Source organism: Hibiscus syriacus, unplaced genomic scaffold, assembly GCF_006381635.1.
Source record: "Hibiscus syriacus cultivar Baekdansim isolate YM2019G1 unplaced genomic scaffold, ASM638163v2 tig00110065_pilon, whole genome shotgun sequence".
Taxonomy (NCBI): Eukaryota; Viridiplantae; Streptophyta; class Magnoliopsida; order Malvales; family Malvaceae; genus Hibiscus; species Hibiscus syriacus.
In genome coordinates, this window is record NW_024062585.1 from 2641013 (window position 1) to 2658384 (window position 17372).

Sequence of the window (17372 nt, forward strand, 5' to 3'; positions counted from 1 at the left end):
AGAAGAATACTAAGAAAAACACATTTAAATGCTCAAGGATCTAACTTAGATCTAGACTTTTCATCATTGTGGACAAACATAGTACAACCAAAGACTCGGAGAGGTAAAGTAGAAGTCAAAGGCTAAAAATGAGTAAAACTCTTAAGAAAAACATCTCTCGGACACTAAAACTGTAAAGGTTTACTAGGTATTCGATTAATCAAGTATTGGCATTCAAAAGACCATATCTCCAAAAATAAGAAGAAATATTTGAAGAATAAAGAAAAGACTATGTAACTTCCAAAAGATGGCATTTTTCGCTCTACAATCCTATTTTGTTCTGGGATATTAAGACACGAGGAAAGGCGAACAATCCCTTTTTCCTGAAAGAAATAACCCAAAATTTGAAATATTCACTACCATTATCAGAATGAAAATTTTGAATTGAACTCTCAAATTGGGTTGCAATAATTACGTGACTGTTTGAAAATATCACTAGTTTCAATATAGTTTTCATAAGGAAAGCCCAAGTCATTCGAGAGTGATAATCCACAAAGGAAAGAAACTAACGAAACCCATTTAAACTTATTACTGGGACAGACTCCAAATATCACTATAAATAATTACAAAGGGCTTGGATGGCTTGTATGGGAAAGGGTGATACACACTTTTTGTTTGTTTGGCAAGATGACAAATATTACACGAGAAATGTTTCAAACTTTTATTAATAAATATCTTAAGAAACAACTTTGCAAGGTAAAAGATATTCGAATATTCTAATAAAAATGTAACAATATAATATCGGTATAAGGCTCAACCAAAGGAGAAGAGTGGGCTAGAACAAGCTTGTTGTGGAATGAAAATGGTGTCGTTAAAAAGGTAAAGTCCCCTGCAAAGTTTAAAACTGCTAAACATCGTCTCCGAGCTTGAATCCAGAGATTCACATAAATTAGAGTTAAATCGGTTATTACAGTGCAAAAACAGACGGTTTACTCACGGAAATCAAATTGCAAGCAAGATTAGGTACATAAAGAACAACTTGTAAAAGAATATTCAGATTGATCAGAACCGATCCACTACCTACAATAGTCGAAAGAAAACCATTTGTCGTTCGAATATGAGAAGTCGACTGAACTGTTTGAAAATCCTTAAAAAGCCAAAGATCACCTGTAATATGATCACTAGCTCTATAATCTACAATCCATGTAATAGATTTGTTTTTATCAGCCAAAGTGGCAAGAGGAGCTCGACCTTAAGGAGCCAAATTCGGGGACTAAGAGATCAAATTTAAATGACTAAACAACTATCTGAATTCCTCCATTTGTTTTTGGCTAAAGGAACGGCCCTGCGAATGATGAAAAATGACCATGGGAATCCCGTGGGAGGGCTTGTTTAAAAGGCTTCCAATCTACTAGCTTGTCATGTAATTTTCAGCAGTTGTCACACTCATGTTCTGGCTTTAGACAGTGATAGTATCATGGTTTTCCTTTCTTCAGTCTGGAATTATTATGAAAGTGGGTAACCAATACGACCCTTCAACAACCACCAGATAGGGAAGCATAAGAGTACGACGATTTTCCTCCCGAAGATCCTCTGAGAGAACTTCACAAATTGACGAAAGAAGTTTCAAACTCATATAATCCCTTGACTTCATCAAGTTCTTTATTGATAACAAACAAAAATTGAAAAATATGTCTTTTCTCCACAAGTTTAAAAAGTCGAGCATCATCGCCATACCACCAATCATGCAACTCAAAAAAATCAACCTGCTTCCAGAAACGGGATAACATGCTGAAATATTGGGTAACACTCATATGTTCCTATTTAAAATTATTAATTTTGCATTCAATACCAAACAACGCAGTAGAATTCTCCAAATTTGAATAAGTGTCCTTCGCATCATTCTAAATTTCGACAGTCATATTGTAAAGTAGGAAATTCTACTCCACCTCAGGGACCATTGAGTTTATTAGACAAGACATGATCATGGTTTCATCACTAAGCCAACTCGTGTAGTTAGGACCGATAAATCTGGAATCGATGTTATTTGCAACATGTGTTGTTTACATCAGTTAGAGGGAATAATTAGACGAATTTAAACCAGTGAATATAATTGTTTCTATTTAAACGGTGATAGTTAATTGATGTTAGTGATGCATAGGTAAGGGTAGAACTAGAGGTATGAACGAGAGGCCCAGAGATAGCCTCGAAATAAGACAATGATGTCATCGATGGCTAGGTAAAATTGGATTGGTAACCTAAACTGATACCATGTTAATTCTGTGATGTATTTCTATTGAATTTGGGTCAAGAGCTTACTAAGAAATTGTTGATTCTAAGAAAAAAATTTATGGAAGAAAGAGAATTTTATTCACACAAAAGAAAATTGCACGTTTACAGAGGAATGGGTAGGAAATATGTACAATAATTAGGAGCAAGAGTTTTAGTTAAACTAACTTACCAGTAAGTGTTTACTCTTATCTACATACTAGGTTAGGAGTTTAAACTAACTACAACACTAATTACTATCCTCTTATCACATAACTCACAATTTATATTGGCGAAGCAGGTAGTTTACAACTACAAATCCTACAGACCCTACATAATTCTCTCTGAGGGGCACTTAGGCATTCGAGCAACTTATCAAATAATTCGTAGTTATTTCTATTGGCTAGGAATGAAAAAGATGGTTAGTGTCTACCTTTATAAGTGGGATGTGTGTCAACGTACTAAAGTTGAACATGTGGCTAGACTAGGTCTCCTACAACACATTATAATTCCAACTCAAGGGATGTTATTAAAATGGACTTTGATGATGGGCTTCCTACATCTATGAAGAAGAATTCTATTTTGGTGGTGGTAGAAAAAGAAAGTATGCTCACTTCTAAGCTTGATCTTATCCTTATACTACTCTAGATGTTGCTAAGTTATCTCTAGATCAAGTTTACAAGTTGCATGACCATCCCAAAATGGTCATCTCGGATAGAGATAAAACGTTTGTTAGCAATTTTTAGAGGGAAGTAATGTAGCAACTAGGGACTCAATCATTATGCAGTACAACATATAACCAAGAAATGGATGGACAAACAGAAACAGGTTAATCAGTGCCTAGAATAGTACCTAAAGGGGTTTTGTTTCTTTAAACCTACAATATGGGGTTGGTGATTATCTCAGGTAGAGTGGTGGTACAACACCACTTACCATACAACACTGCAATTAAACATTTTTAATCTATTTTTGGTTATAAACACCCATTGATGGCTTGGTAGACAAAAAAATGTGAACAGTGCTAATGAGATTCTAAGAGAACGTAAAAAATTGTGGAAATTATTAAAGATAATCTACACTAGGTTCAAAATAGAATGAAATAGAGGGTAGACAAAAATAGAACAGGGAGAAAGTTTAATGTGGGAGATGAAGTTTACCTCAAGTTGTAGCCATATCGTTAGACATCCCTTGCATTTAGAGAAAAATTTAAGTTGGCAGCTAAGTTTTATGGGCCCTACAAAATTTTGGTATCAATTGGTAAGGTGGCCTATCGTTTAGATTTACTAGCAAGTTCTCGCATCCATCTAGTCTTCCATGTTAGCCTGTTGTTGAAACGAATTGGGAACTCGGTCTTACCTTCCACTGATCCTCCTACATTGGAAACTGATGGCTAGTTAAAGATTTTTCCTCGGGAATTTTTGGGAAAACGAACCATCAACAGACAAAACAAACTTGTTACCCAATTGCTTGTTCGGTGGATGAATCTCGATGCGTTGCATGATTCTTGGGAAGACTTTATAGTTCTTCAGATGCAATTTCCCAAAATTGATCCTTGGGGACAAAGATAGTTTCGTGGGGCGGGTATTGTCACGATTGGGAGAGAAGAGGAAGGTCACAAATAAATGAGATAGGGAATCGCGAAAGAAGGGTTAGGGATTTCAAATGTTAATTTGGGGAATTTTAAAATCGATACAATTAAAAGGGATTAGATGAGAAGCCAGAAGAATGAAGCTCGACTAGAAAGGGCATTTGTACAAACCGTTAGGACTATTAGAAGGACAACTTGCTGTGGGGGAATCTAGTGCATTGTAATCAAATAGTACCACGTATTACGAGAGAAATTTTTATGATTTTGCTAAATAAAGTTAAGTTAATACAAAAATAAGTGTTTAAATTGTATCTGAAATTGACTTTTTGTGCCTAAAGATTTTTTTTTTATTAAAAATAGGCGCACCTAATATTTTCTCTATTCCACTTTTAGGTGTCCATCGTTAAAAAAACCCTTTAAGCGACAGACGTTATTTTTTTTTATAATTTTTTAAATGAAAGTTTTTTCATAAAAAAAATCGATGCTGAAATTTCTGTTAAAAGAAATCTTAAAATTAATTTTTTTCAAATTTTTATTTATAATTTAAATTTATAATTATAAAAAATAAATTTATTAAAGAACGTGTGTTTAACGTGGACCAAATTTCAACCGAGTTGATTACTTTCCCTGCGTCGTTGGGATTTGTTTGGTAGCATTAAATAAGGGGATTGTCTCAGGAAAGGGTTAATATACGGCTAATATACAGTACCGGATACATTAAAAGATATTTAACAAATTCGGTTTAGCGCTACCGGAAATGTTGACTAATAAAATGTAGTAGGTCTAAGTCATGAAGAAATATTAAAAAATTGTGCAACCGACAAACTTAACTCGTCGGTTCGTGTCGATCCAAATTAAAAATGTGTCGATCCAAAACGATATAACAGGTAAAACTATGACAAAACCGGTATTGAAATAAAACCGGTAAAGCGCTACCGGATACATTTAAAGTGTCGTACTTTAATATAAGGATCGACACTTCGTGAATTTAAAAGAGAAGCAGTTTTAAATCCTATAAAATGTATCGATCCAAAACGATATACCAGGTAAAAATATGATAAAACCTGTAACAAAATGATAAAACCGGTAAAACGTTACCGGATATATTGGAAGTGTCGATACTTTTATAAGGATCGACACTTTGTGAATTTAAAGAGAGCAGTTTTAGCGCCTATAATGTGTCGATACTTTAAAAATATATCGATCCACAACGATATAAACAGGTAAAATATGATAAAACCGGTATCAAAATGATAAAACCGGTAAAATGATACCGGATATATTGAAAGTGTCGATACTTTCGTAAGTACGTGTAATAATTATCGACACTTTCAAGAAATAGGTAATTATCCTTTCGAAAGTATCGACACCTGACATAAAAGTATCGACACTTTTGTATTTGTATCGATTAAATATAAATAACATATCCGATGAAAATATAAAGGTCATAGCTAAATATCCTCTGAAAATAGATAGAACGGACGAGTTTTTGAAATCGAAGCGTAATTGTTGCTGCATTTCAGAAGGCGTTTCTAAAGCGAAGTTTGTTTGTTTGTTGCTGCAGTCGAATCGAAAAGTATGTTGTCGAAACCCTAATTTTTTTTATTACAGTAATCACGATAGGGTTTTATGTGTTGTTTGGGGTTTTGGAGTAAAGATACATTTGGGACCGATTGCAGGTAGAAAGTGATATTCAAGGAAAAATAAATGTCGATACTTTTATTAAATATTATAGGTAGAAAATGATATTATAGTTTTATAAATGTGCCGACACATTTTGGTGGGCCATTCAAATTCTTTGAAGAAAACCGTTTTACCACAAGAGTAGTTATCTATTTTATATTGATAAAGTATATGTAACAAAATAATTTGATTTGAATAAACTGATATATGAAGGAAAAATGGAGTCAATGGGTTGGAAAATTGTTGGTGGAGCAGATGACTTTGAAATTGAGGCCGAGACTCGAAAGCAACCAAATGGTGGATATGTGTACTTCTAGTAAGTATCAATGTCTTTTTGTTATTATTGTTGAAATGGTAATTGGATTAAAGTATCGATAACTTTAAATTGATTACAAATTTTAAATGTTGACAGTATGGCCGAATGCAAAAGGAAGGAAGATGGCACACAGAGCGGTTCGGTATGTAAAATGAAATTGACATTGAGTAGTATTTAGTGTTAATGTATTGATTAAGAAACGTTTATGTTTAATATTAGGTGACAAAAGATGTGAGGTCCAAATGGAATTCAATGAGTGATGCTGAAAAGGAACCTTACATCACACAGTCAAGGAATGATAGTAAAGAATACAAAGAATGGAGGAAATCACATGAAAATAAGGTATTCATTAAACTTGTAAATACGTTGATACAAAATATATAAGAACTATAACATTATATATTGTTAAAAAATGTAGGAAGTATCGACAAGATGCATCATTAAAAGGGTGAATTCATTAATTAAACACCTTAAGGAGAAGGGTCAGTTGAATGTGCTGGGAGAAATAGGTTTTGTATCGTTGGTAGGAGTAAGAGATCGACCTATTCGGAGGGAATTGTGTCGATCCTTGATTTCGCAATTTGATGTCAGATAATGTATTGCTAAGTATGGTGATTTTTCATTTCCTCTTGGGATCCCATGTGGTGCAGCCGTATTTGGGGGGTAGAAAATGAAGGCAAAAGTGTTGTAGAAGTCTGTAAGAGTAAGGACTGGAAAGCACTTGCCTCCAAATATGGTTTGAAGCAGAAGGTGACATATGCTGAAATTGAAGAGGAAATAAAAAGTGGATCTTACGTTGGGGATGAGCTGAAGGCCAGAGTTCTATTATACCTTGTCGGTATCTTTCTTTGTCCAACGGGTAATACGTCAACGAACAAGGAACATATGAAGCTCATTTGCGATGAAGGCTTGAAGGGTGAATTCAATTGGGCTGAATATATCCATTCGAGATTGATTGAATCAATAATCACCTTTAAAAAGGGCAGCCAGAGATACCTCAAAGGGTGCATAGCAATCTTATAGGTAAATGAGTTGAAGAACTTTTTTGTGTTTTTATATAAAAATATAAATTTTATTATAAATGCAGGTTGCACTGTTCGATTTTTGGTCGGGCTGTGAGGCAATGCCGGCTTATGAAAGAACCGGAGTGGCACGCATCCGTGCATGGGGGAAGAAATAGATGGTTAGAGTGATGGTGAAGTTGAAGTTGGATAGAGCGAAGAAGCAAGAAAGGGTAATAAATGTAATTAAATAATATTAAGAATATAATCAATGTCTTAATATTGTAATTTAATTTTGAAGGTTATTGGCAAGGATGTAGAGGAGGCAGTGGAGGCAGAGGAGAAGAAAGGAGAGATGGTTGTATTGGGGGATGACGGTGAGTGGGACGACGGTGAGGGAAAACATAGTAACTTCGACATTTTGATGTCTGAATTGGCTGATATCAAAAAAATCCAATTTGATATCAAGCAAAGACAATCAAGAGTCGAAGAGAAACTTGATAGAGTCGAAGAGAAACTTGAGAGAGTCGAAGATACACTTGAGAGGCATAAGGGGGTAGTGGAAGGAAAAATAGATGGAGTGGTGAAAGAATTAGAGGTGTTGAGGGGTGAAGTGGTGAAAGAAGTTGGGGTGTTAAGGGGTGATATTACGATGGTGACGGGTGAAAAATTTGAGGGAGTGTTGAAGGAGGTTGTGGAATTGAGGAGTGAACTTACGGGGGTGAAGGGGGTGGTTGATAAATACTTGGATGAAGGAGATCAATTGAAGGGTGAAATAAAAGAGATGAAGAGCTATGTAGAAAAAAATACGTACGATGAACTGAAAAAATATGAAGAAGAAAAGAGGGAGGAGGAGGAAGAAGAGATGGAAGAAATGAGGAGGAAAGAAGTCGATGTCATTTATACACTGGAGAGTGTTATAGCAGCATATTTGGATTCGGAATGTCCTGTACCCCAGAAGAAGAAGCAGAAGGTAAGTTGATGGAAGAAGCTCCAGTTGCAGAGGATGTCATAATTAAGACCGTGATGGAATACATGGTCAATTTTCGGGAGCATATTGATTCCCTTGGGAGTGGAATGTGATCCGATATTTCATCATTGCAACATGAAGTCTCCATGTTGCGTGACGAATTACGTCAACGACATCAAACGAGTTAGGTAATTCATTATTTATGTTTCTAAACATTTACACGTTCTGAACTGTATTTTATTTTCTTTTAACAGATGTGGACAATCAAGCGATCAATGAAGATGAAGCTGACGATGAAGATGACGATGAAGATGACGATGATGATGACGATGAAGCTGGCGATGAAGATGACGATGAAGATGATGACGATGATGATGATGATGATGATGATCCAAACAAGTATATCGTGTCTGCAACGCCGCCTTCAAGAAAACTTTTAATTTTTGATCTCAATTGTGTCCTTGCCTACATCCCAAGACTACCTGCATGTTTTAATTCTATTCTTTTGTATCCATTATTTTAACATATAAGCGTAGAACTTTAATCTCATTTTCTTCATGTTGTAGATGTTGTCCTCAGAAGAGGATTATTTGAATTTATGAAATTTTGTGTCGACAATTTTGTTGTTGCCCTTTGGTCTTCAAAGATGAGGTTAGAACATGTTTGGAGCAATTGAATTACTGTAGTCAAAATCGTTAATATACATTTGAATGTTAACATTCAAACTTGATTACAATCTCAGGCATAACGTCGACCGTGTACTTGAGAAACTACCTTTATTTTCTGAGCATTTTCTATTCGTGTGGGTAAGATGAATGTCATTACAGTTTGCTGACTTTTCGTTGTCTATGATTCCTACATATTTATGTTCGACTGTTTGTGAACAGGATCAAGAAAAATGCAAAACATACGATTATGTTACCTACTGTAAAGATCTCAATGATGTTTGGAACGCGTGTCCAGATTTTAACGAGCTAAATACACTTTTGGTCGATGATTCAGCGGAAAAAATGATTTATAATCCGGTAAGTTGCATTTATGCAATATTTTTTCCAGTTGAACATGTGTTCAGACATTGATTATTTTAACAACTTATGTGTTTATATAGAAATACAATTACATATGTCCACATACCTTTGACGCTGCTTCCCATTCGAACGACAATGCTCTAGGTATGACACAATTTATTCATGCTTATGCGAATTTAGTTTATTGTTAGTAAAATTGCACCTCATTAGTTTGATAATTGAAATTATTTATGTATGTCCTCAGAAAAAGGCGGAAATACGAGTATTTGGAAAATTTGTTGAAGGCCTCTAATGTTCCGGACTTCGTTAGAAATAACCCTTTTTCATCGGATTAATTTCGTTTGTCGGTACATTATTTGAACATTCTTGTGTATTTATATTTTGGTGTGATTATATTGTGTGTATATTTTCATTAATTATTCCATATTTGCTTCTCTGTATACATATACATTTGAGGATTGTTGAAATATCAATACTAGTTATTAATGTATTTTACATCTGCTTGCAAATGTATCGAAACACATTACTATATCATTGTTTTCCATGATATCCACAACAAAGTTTTCACACTTTTTAATATTGTGTCTGTACTTTATGTCCAGAATGGAAGAAAAATGTGTCGATACCTTGTCAAAAAGTGTCGACATTTACACATCGGAACCCAGAATTATAATGTAATAGATAATTTTGTAATATAACCGGTATAAATATACCGTTTTTATGAGCGAATAGGTCTACAACCTATATCGATACTTTTTAATATTGTGTCAGTACTTTATCTCCAGAATGGAAGAAAAATGTGTCGATACCTTGTCAAAAAGTGTCGACATTTACACATCAGAACCCAGAATTATAATGTAATAGATAATTTTGTAATATAACCGGTATAAATATACTGGTTTTATGAGAGAATAGGTCTACAACCTATATCGACACTTTTTAATATTGTGTCGGTACTTTATCTCCAGAATGGAAGAAAAATGTGTCGATACCTTGTCAAAAAGTGTCGACATTTACACATCGGAACCCAGAATTATAATATAATAGACAATTTTGTAATATAACCGGTATAAATATACTGGTTTTATGAGCGAATAGGTCTACAACCTATATCGACACTTTTTAATATTGTGTCGGCACTTTATGTCCAGATTAGAAGAAAAATGTGTCGATACCTTGTCAAAAAGTGTCGACATTTACACATCGGAACCCAATTATAATGTAATAGATAATTTGTAATATAACCGGTATAAATATACCGGTTTATGAGCGAATAGGTCTACAACCTATATCGACACTTTTTAATATTGTGTCGGTACTTTACAATAGGAGTCATGTTGATACTTACGATATATAGAGATCGTTGTCATTCCATTCCGTCTTCGAAAAAATCAGTTGATGTAGGCTGTGCTTGTACTCAAACTGAGCTTGACTTGAGGACATGTTAGTTTGTTATGTCCCTCACCGTTGCAGTACCCACATCGCCTAATTTTCTTCTTGACCTTGTTCTTCGGCACTTCTTTTCGCTTGCGTTGTTTTCGTTGAGGGTCACGAACATTGTTTACTACAATGCTCTGGTTGACTGAATCATTCAAACCAAACGAGTTTTCTAATTCTTCTATTAGTTTTTTCATCTCATCTCTTGCGGTTTTGAAAGACTCGTCTGTCTTTGATGCAATGTAGCATAACCTACTTGACGTTGAACGTAGAGCAGCGAACCTTGCCATTTGCATCACTTCTGGAGACACATTCAAATCAACATAGCTGGGTGCAGAAGCCTTCGCATCATTAGTCCACCTACTTTGAATCAAAGTCCCGGGCAAATATGTGTAGTCCAAGTGCTTCAAAATGTGAAGTTGATGGCGACACGGAAGTCCAACGGTCTCGAATTTTTTGCAGGAGCAAATTAGAGTTTTCGTACGAGAATCAAAACTAATTTCAAATTTCCTATTTTTTCTGTACTTTGACAAATATAATGTTGACATTCATCTGATAAGGACTTAATCTCTGCCTCAATCCGGTACAATGTCTCCCGTATAAGTTCATCTTGGAACACACGAAAAGATTCGCACGTAAAAATCGCAGCGGCATGGCTTTCAAGGTCGACCATTTTGTGATCTGGAAGGGCTTCGTATGGGAACTTAAGTAATCCGCTTTCAACTCGTTCATACGCATTCTACTAATTCCATCTTCAATTGCACGAACAACATCTAAATATGTCTTCTTGTGTTTCAGTGCAATAGCTAGTGAAGCATTCATAGACTCGCACCTTTGTGTTGAGCGAATATTGGCAAGAAATGACCGGTTAGATATGCTTGTGCCCATAATGTCGTATTTCCCTTCTCAATCACCCATGGATGCTTTTGGACGTTGAATTATGAAACAACCGAACGCCATTGAATATCAAATTCCTTGGTTGTCCACCAGGAAGCCATGCATTTTGAGAATGCTACTGTAAACTTTGGGTCACCAATGTTAGCTTGTGCATTGCGAGAAAGATGCCAAGAACATAATCTGTGCTTAGCATAAGGGATAACAGATTTGATAGCCCTCTGCATTGCCCTATCCCCATCGGTGACAACTGAAATAGGTGATTTATTCATCATGGCTTCTAAAAAATTCTATAGCACCCACTCAAAAGATTGAGACGTCTCATCAGCGATTATGGCAGTGGCAAACACAATTGTGTTATGGTGATGATTGACACCAACAATAGGCATAATTGGTCGACCATACAAATTATCTTTTTACGTTGTGTCGAACGCAATTACATCCGAAGCATGTGTAATCCGATCTCGATGTAGAATCCGACCATATAAATTATACAATGCCCCCGATTCGTCTACCGAGTATGTCATAAAAACCCGGGATCATCATGTTTCTTATAATCAAAGTAGGCAATAAGCGCATTCACATCCCATCGATGATTTCCTTTGCTTTACCTCTTTGAAGTGCATTGTAGAGGTCTTTATGTGTAAATCCAACATATGATAGTCCCCTGCCTGCTGCATTAAATAGTTCATTACTTGTGACGTGCCAACACCGACCTCTTTCAATGTTGTTGCCTCATCGATATCAGCCTTACTTACAGCTCTATTAGAACGCATAAATGGTGTCATAGCAGGTGTGCACATGCATTATGTTTATGATCAGACTTACTTATAACCCACTGATCGTTTGTATTTGTTGCTGTAACTACGACTCTAGCCTTACATCCTGTTCTTGTGACTGCGTGTGCACGTTGACGATCAACAGTATTGACTTTGATACTCAAAACCCTTCTTTGGAACAAAAAATTCTTGTGTCTTCACATTCCCTTCCACGTCAAGCCGTGTTGTTCCCTTACGTGCACTAAACCCATGTTCCCGTGCGAATCCCTTGTAAAAGTACCAAGCTTGATCACGTGAACAGAAGAGCTGACCAACCAATCTGTCAGATTCATCAACATTATGTACTTCATGGCATTTCTCGGTTGGCTTAACATTGTCTACATCAGTATTATCCATGGCACCAATTTTGTTGTGCAAGTTCAGTGGTCCAGGAGTTGATGGAGATGTAAGCAAAGGTTCATTTTGAACATGTTTCAGTCGTGCTGCTTTCAATAGGATGTGCTATTGGTAGTGGTAGTTAAAGGGTGGGTACAACATTAAATTTGCAGTACATATTTAGGTATGTACAATAACTAAGTATATATTATCATTAAATTTAGGTATGTACAATAACTACATATTTAGGTATGTACAATAAATACATATTTAGGTATGTACATCTTTTGAGTTTTTAAGATATTAATTTAGTAATTAGGCGTCTAATGATTTATTTTTTACGTTACGATATATATTATTAAATTAAAAACATAACATATATACATATTTATTATTATATTTGGTTAATATTGTTAAATTTAATTCTAAATATTATTTTATAAAATATAAAAACAATAAAATAAGTTTTTGTGCAAATGAAATTATTAAATTAATATTGTAGGTGGAAAACATGAAACACTATTAAAAAAATTGAAACATAAGTTACATAACTTTAAAAAAAGTATCGATCCTTTTTATAAAAAGTATGGACACTTTCAATATAATAGGTAAAAATATGATGTAATAGGTAGCGCTTATATAATGTAATAGGTAGCGTTTATATAATGTAATAGGTAGTGTTTATATTGTAAAGTATCTATTAATTTAATAAAAGTGTCCATACTTTTTTCACTGTGGAAAACATTTAAGGTTATCTTTTGAGTGAGTTTTAAGATATTAATTTAGTAAATTAAATAAACATATATATTACATATTATATTATTTTGGTTAATATTGTTACATTTAAATTAAAATATTATTTTAAAATATCAAAACAATCAATAATTTTTTGTGCAAATGAAATTATTAAATTAATATTGTAGGTGGAAAACATGAAACACTATTAAAAAAAATTAAAACATAAATTACATAACTTTAAAAAAAGTATCGATCCTTTTTATATAAAATATGGACACTTTCAATATAATAGGTAAAAATATGATGTAATAGGTAGCACTTATATAATGTAATAGGTAGCGTTTATATAATGTAATAGGTAGTGCTTATATTGTAAAGTATCTATCATTTTTATAAAAGTGTCCATACTTATTTCACTGTGGAAAACATTAATTTAAGGTTATCTTTTGAGTGAGTTTTAAGATATCAATTTAGTAATTATATGTATCTAATGATTTATTTTTTATGTTACGGTATATATTATCATTAAATTAAAATCAATAACATATATTACATATTTATTATCTTTGGTTAATATTGTTAAATTTAAATTCTAAATATTATTTTATAAATATCAAAACAATCAAATATTTTTTTGTGCAAATGAAATTATTAAATTAATATTGTAGGTGGAAAACATGAAACACTATTAAAAAATTGAAACATAAATTACATAACTTTAAAAAAAGTATCGATCTTTTTTATAAAAAAGTATAGACACTTTCAACATATTATAATGTAATAGGTAAATTTGTAATCTCGTATAAATATACCGGTTTACTTATAAAATAGGTCAATATAAGCGCTACCTATTACATTATATAAGCGCTACCTAGTATGTTATTGTACTTATAATATTTTCCGGTTAATAATATAACATAACCGGTCTAAATTTTAACCGGTCACTTGTTTAACCGGTCACACCATATATTAACCGTTTTTTAGGCGCCGCACCGCATAACTACCCATTAAATAAGAGAGAAAAAGAGAGTAGGTTAAGGTGAAAGTGACAGCTAAAGCCAATAAGTAGTATATTCTTCAACCTGTAAGGCTCCTTTAGTTTATAGAATATAAAATTATTTTTATAAATGTAATTATCGAAATATTATATTACTTTATATATTATTGAAAATGTTTAATACTTTATTTAATTTATTTAACAAGATATAATATTATCATGTTTCGTTGAAGAATATAAGATTATTAGAATATATATTTTATGAAATTATCATTGTGATATATATTTTTTAACAAGTTGAATTTGTAATATTAAAATAATTATATTTAGATAAAAATTATAGAAAATATATTATTTTATTATTTTTCATCTATATATTTTATTTATAAAATTTAAATTCATAGAATTTATATATTTGCTTTTATAAAGTTTAAAAAGTAAATGATTAGAATAAAATGCAAATATATCATATATTATTTTAATCTTAATTAATATTAAATTTCACATTATTTATCTTAAAATATATTAAAATTCGCATCAATATAATGTAGTTTATTAAGTTATAAATATTAATTATGAGATTTATACATGTATGGGATTTAATTATTTAAAGAACCAGAAAAAACAAGAATAAACCATAAATCTCAAATCTAATAAGATAAATAACATTATAATGATGCAGATTTTAATATATTTTTAGATAAATAATGTGAAATTTAATGTTAATTAAGATTAAAAGAATATATAAAGTATTTAACTTTTATTCTATTCATTTATTTTTAATTTTTATAAAAGAAAATATATACATTTTAAGAATTTAGATTTTATAAATGAAAATTTAAAATATTGAAAAAAATATTTTATGTAACTTTTCATATAAATATATTTATTTTAATATTAAGAATTCAACTTGTTAAAAAATATATCACAAAGACAATTTGATTATATACACATTCCAACAATATTATACACCTCCAATCAAATGTTGTAATCTTATATTTCTAACAAAAAAATAAGTTAATACAACATTCCCATTAATATGTCAAACAATGCAACATTTCAATAATCACATTCCCAAAGATAATATTACATTCTAATAACAAAACGACCCCATTGAACTCCTTAATATATATTTTTCACCGCTAATTATTTTTCTCACACTAGATCGCACCCAATGTCACACCCCAATTCCGGTGTGAATTTTTTCTTAATTTTATTTCTGGGAATAAATTGAAAATTCAGTGAAATTTGGGGACAAAATTGTTTTTAATTAGTTTCAGGTCCAAATAAAAAAATTAAAACTTGAAGGACTTATGCCATAATTATACCATTTCCTTTTAGGTCGGGTTTAAAAACCTCCCAAAAACAAGAAACTTTCCATTTTTGGAAAGTTAAAACCCCTCTCTCAAGTTTCCTTTTAAGTAATTTTTACTCAAGAATTCCAATCATCGATTTACCACCGACCATTACCCCGTTTAGTGCACTGCCAATACCATCGTGTTCCTCGCATCATCCCAAGTCCACCGATGAATGTTATTACTAGGTGTATTAGCCATAACATTTTGTGAATTCAGGGGCTATTTAAAGGTAGACCTTTAATTATATTGTTAGACAGTGGAAGCACCCACAATTTTTTTGACTTCTAAATGAGCAAATGAAGGAGTTGATTTAGTCACTATCCTTTGACTATCACTGTGACAAATGCGGAGAAGATATTTAGTTCAGCCAAGTGTAATCAGGTTATATGGTCAACGCAGGGTCACTCATTTACCCCATGATTTTAGAGTTTTGTAGTTGGGTGGCAATAATATGGTACTTGGGGTGGTTTGGATGAAACTTTTTAATCCAATTTTGATTGATTTCAATTACATGATCATGAGTTTCAACAAAGATAATCAACAAATTATAATTTAGGGCCAAAATACCTCCAAATTACTACAAGCTATGTTGGGGCTACACTACATAAGTTGACTACTATAGACTCTAATCTAAGGGGTTATTTTTTTATGATTAGCATGGAGACCCTTGAACCAAGAGATTGCAGTGGAGCTATAGCTCTTGCAACTTCAATATAAAAATGTTTTTGAGGAATTTATAGGTATGCCACCAAGCAGGACTCATGACCATACTATCACACTAAAACTAGGCTCTACAATAATTAATCTACGCCCTTACAGATTTGCTCATCATCAAAAGGCTGAGGTGGAGAAAGAAATTGCTAATATGTTATCTTCTTTCATATTTAGCCAATCAAAACTATTTATGCTTCATCTTGATTGCTTTTAAAGAAAAAAGATAGCACATGACATTTTTGTCTTAATTATAGACAACTTAACACCCAAATTATAAAGAAGATGTTCCCAATTCATGTAGTTGAAGATATTTTAGATGAGTTGCATGTAGTAGTTTATTTTTATAAGATAAAGTGTTTAGGGCACTAACAGATAATAATTAAGGATGAAGGCATCATAAACAACATTTAGGACTAGCCATGGCCACTTTAAGGCTTTTTTACCTTACAAATGCCCTGTTACATTTTAGTCCTTTATGAATGAACTATTTAACCCTTATCTTAGGAAATTTGTCCTAGTTTTTATGATATTTTAGTGCATAGCAACACTATGAAAATGGTCTTACAGAAATTTCAATATAACAAACAGTTTGTAAAGAAATCTAAGTGTTTCTTTGGAAAATCCTAAGTGGAGTACCCATGACACATTAAATCATCACAAAGGATTTCAACTAATATAACAAAGGTTGCAACAATGAAACAATGGTCACTACCTAAGAGTATCAAGTCTCGTAGAGGATTTTTGGGCTTGATTGGATATTATAAAAGGTTTATTAAGGGTTATGGTACAATCAACAAGCCATTGACTCAAATGCTGGAAAAAAGAAGAATGTTACTTTGTCACTACCAGCAATAGCAACTTTTGAAGAACTTAAAGTGGTTGTGTGTTTTGCCCATATTTTAGCTCTACCTAATTTTTCTAAGTGTTTTTACTTAAAAACTTATGCTAGCTCTACAAGAGTTGGATCTATTGTCACAAGAAGGAATACCCATTGTTTATCTCAGTAAGGCCCTAAGTCAAAGACATCCTGATATGTCTATTTATAAAAGGGAGTATTTGGCGATATTAATGGTTGTCCAAGTAGAGACACTACTTGGAAAGAGGATCATTTGTGATCAAGACAAAACATGGGCCCTAAAATATCTTTCAAATCATAAACTAACCACAACGATTTAGAAGAGAGGTTTAACTAGACTACTAGGCTTGAAATACAATATCCAATACATAAAAAAGAATATTAATATTGT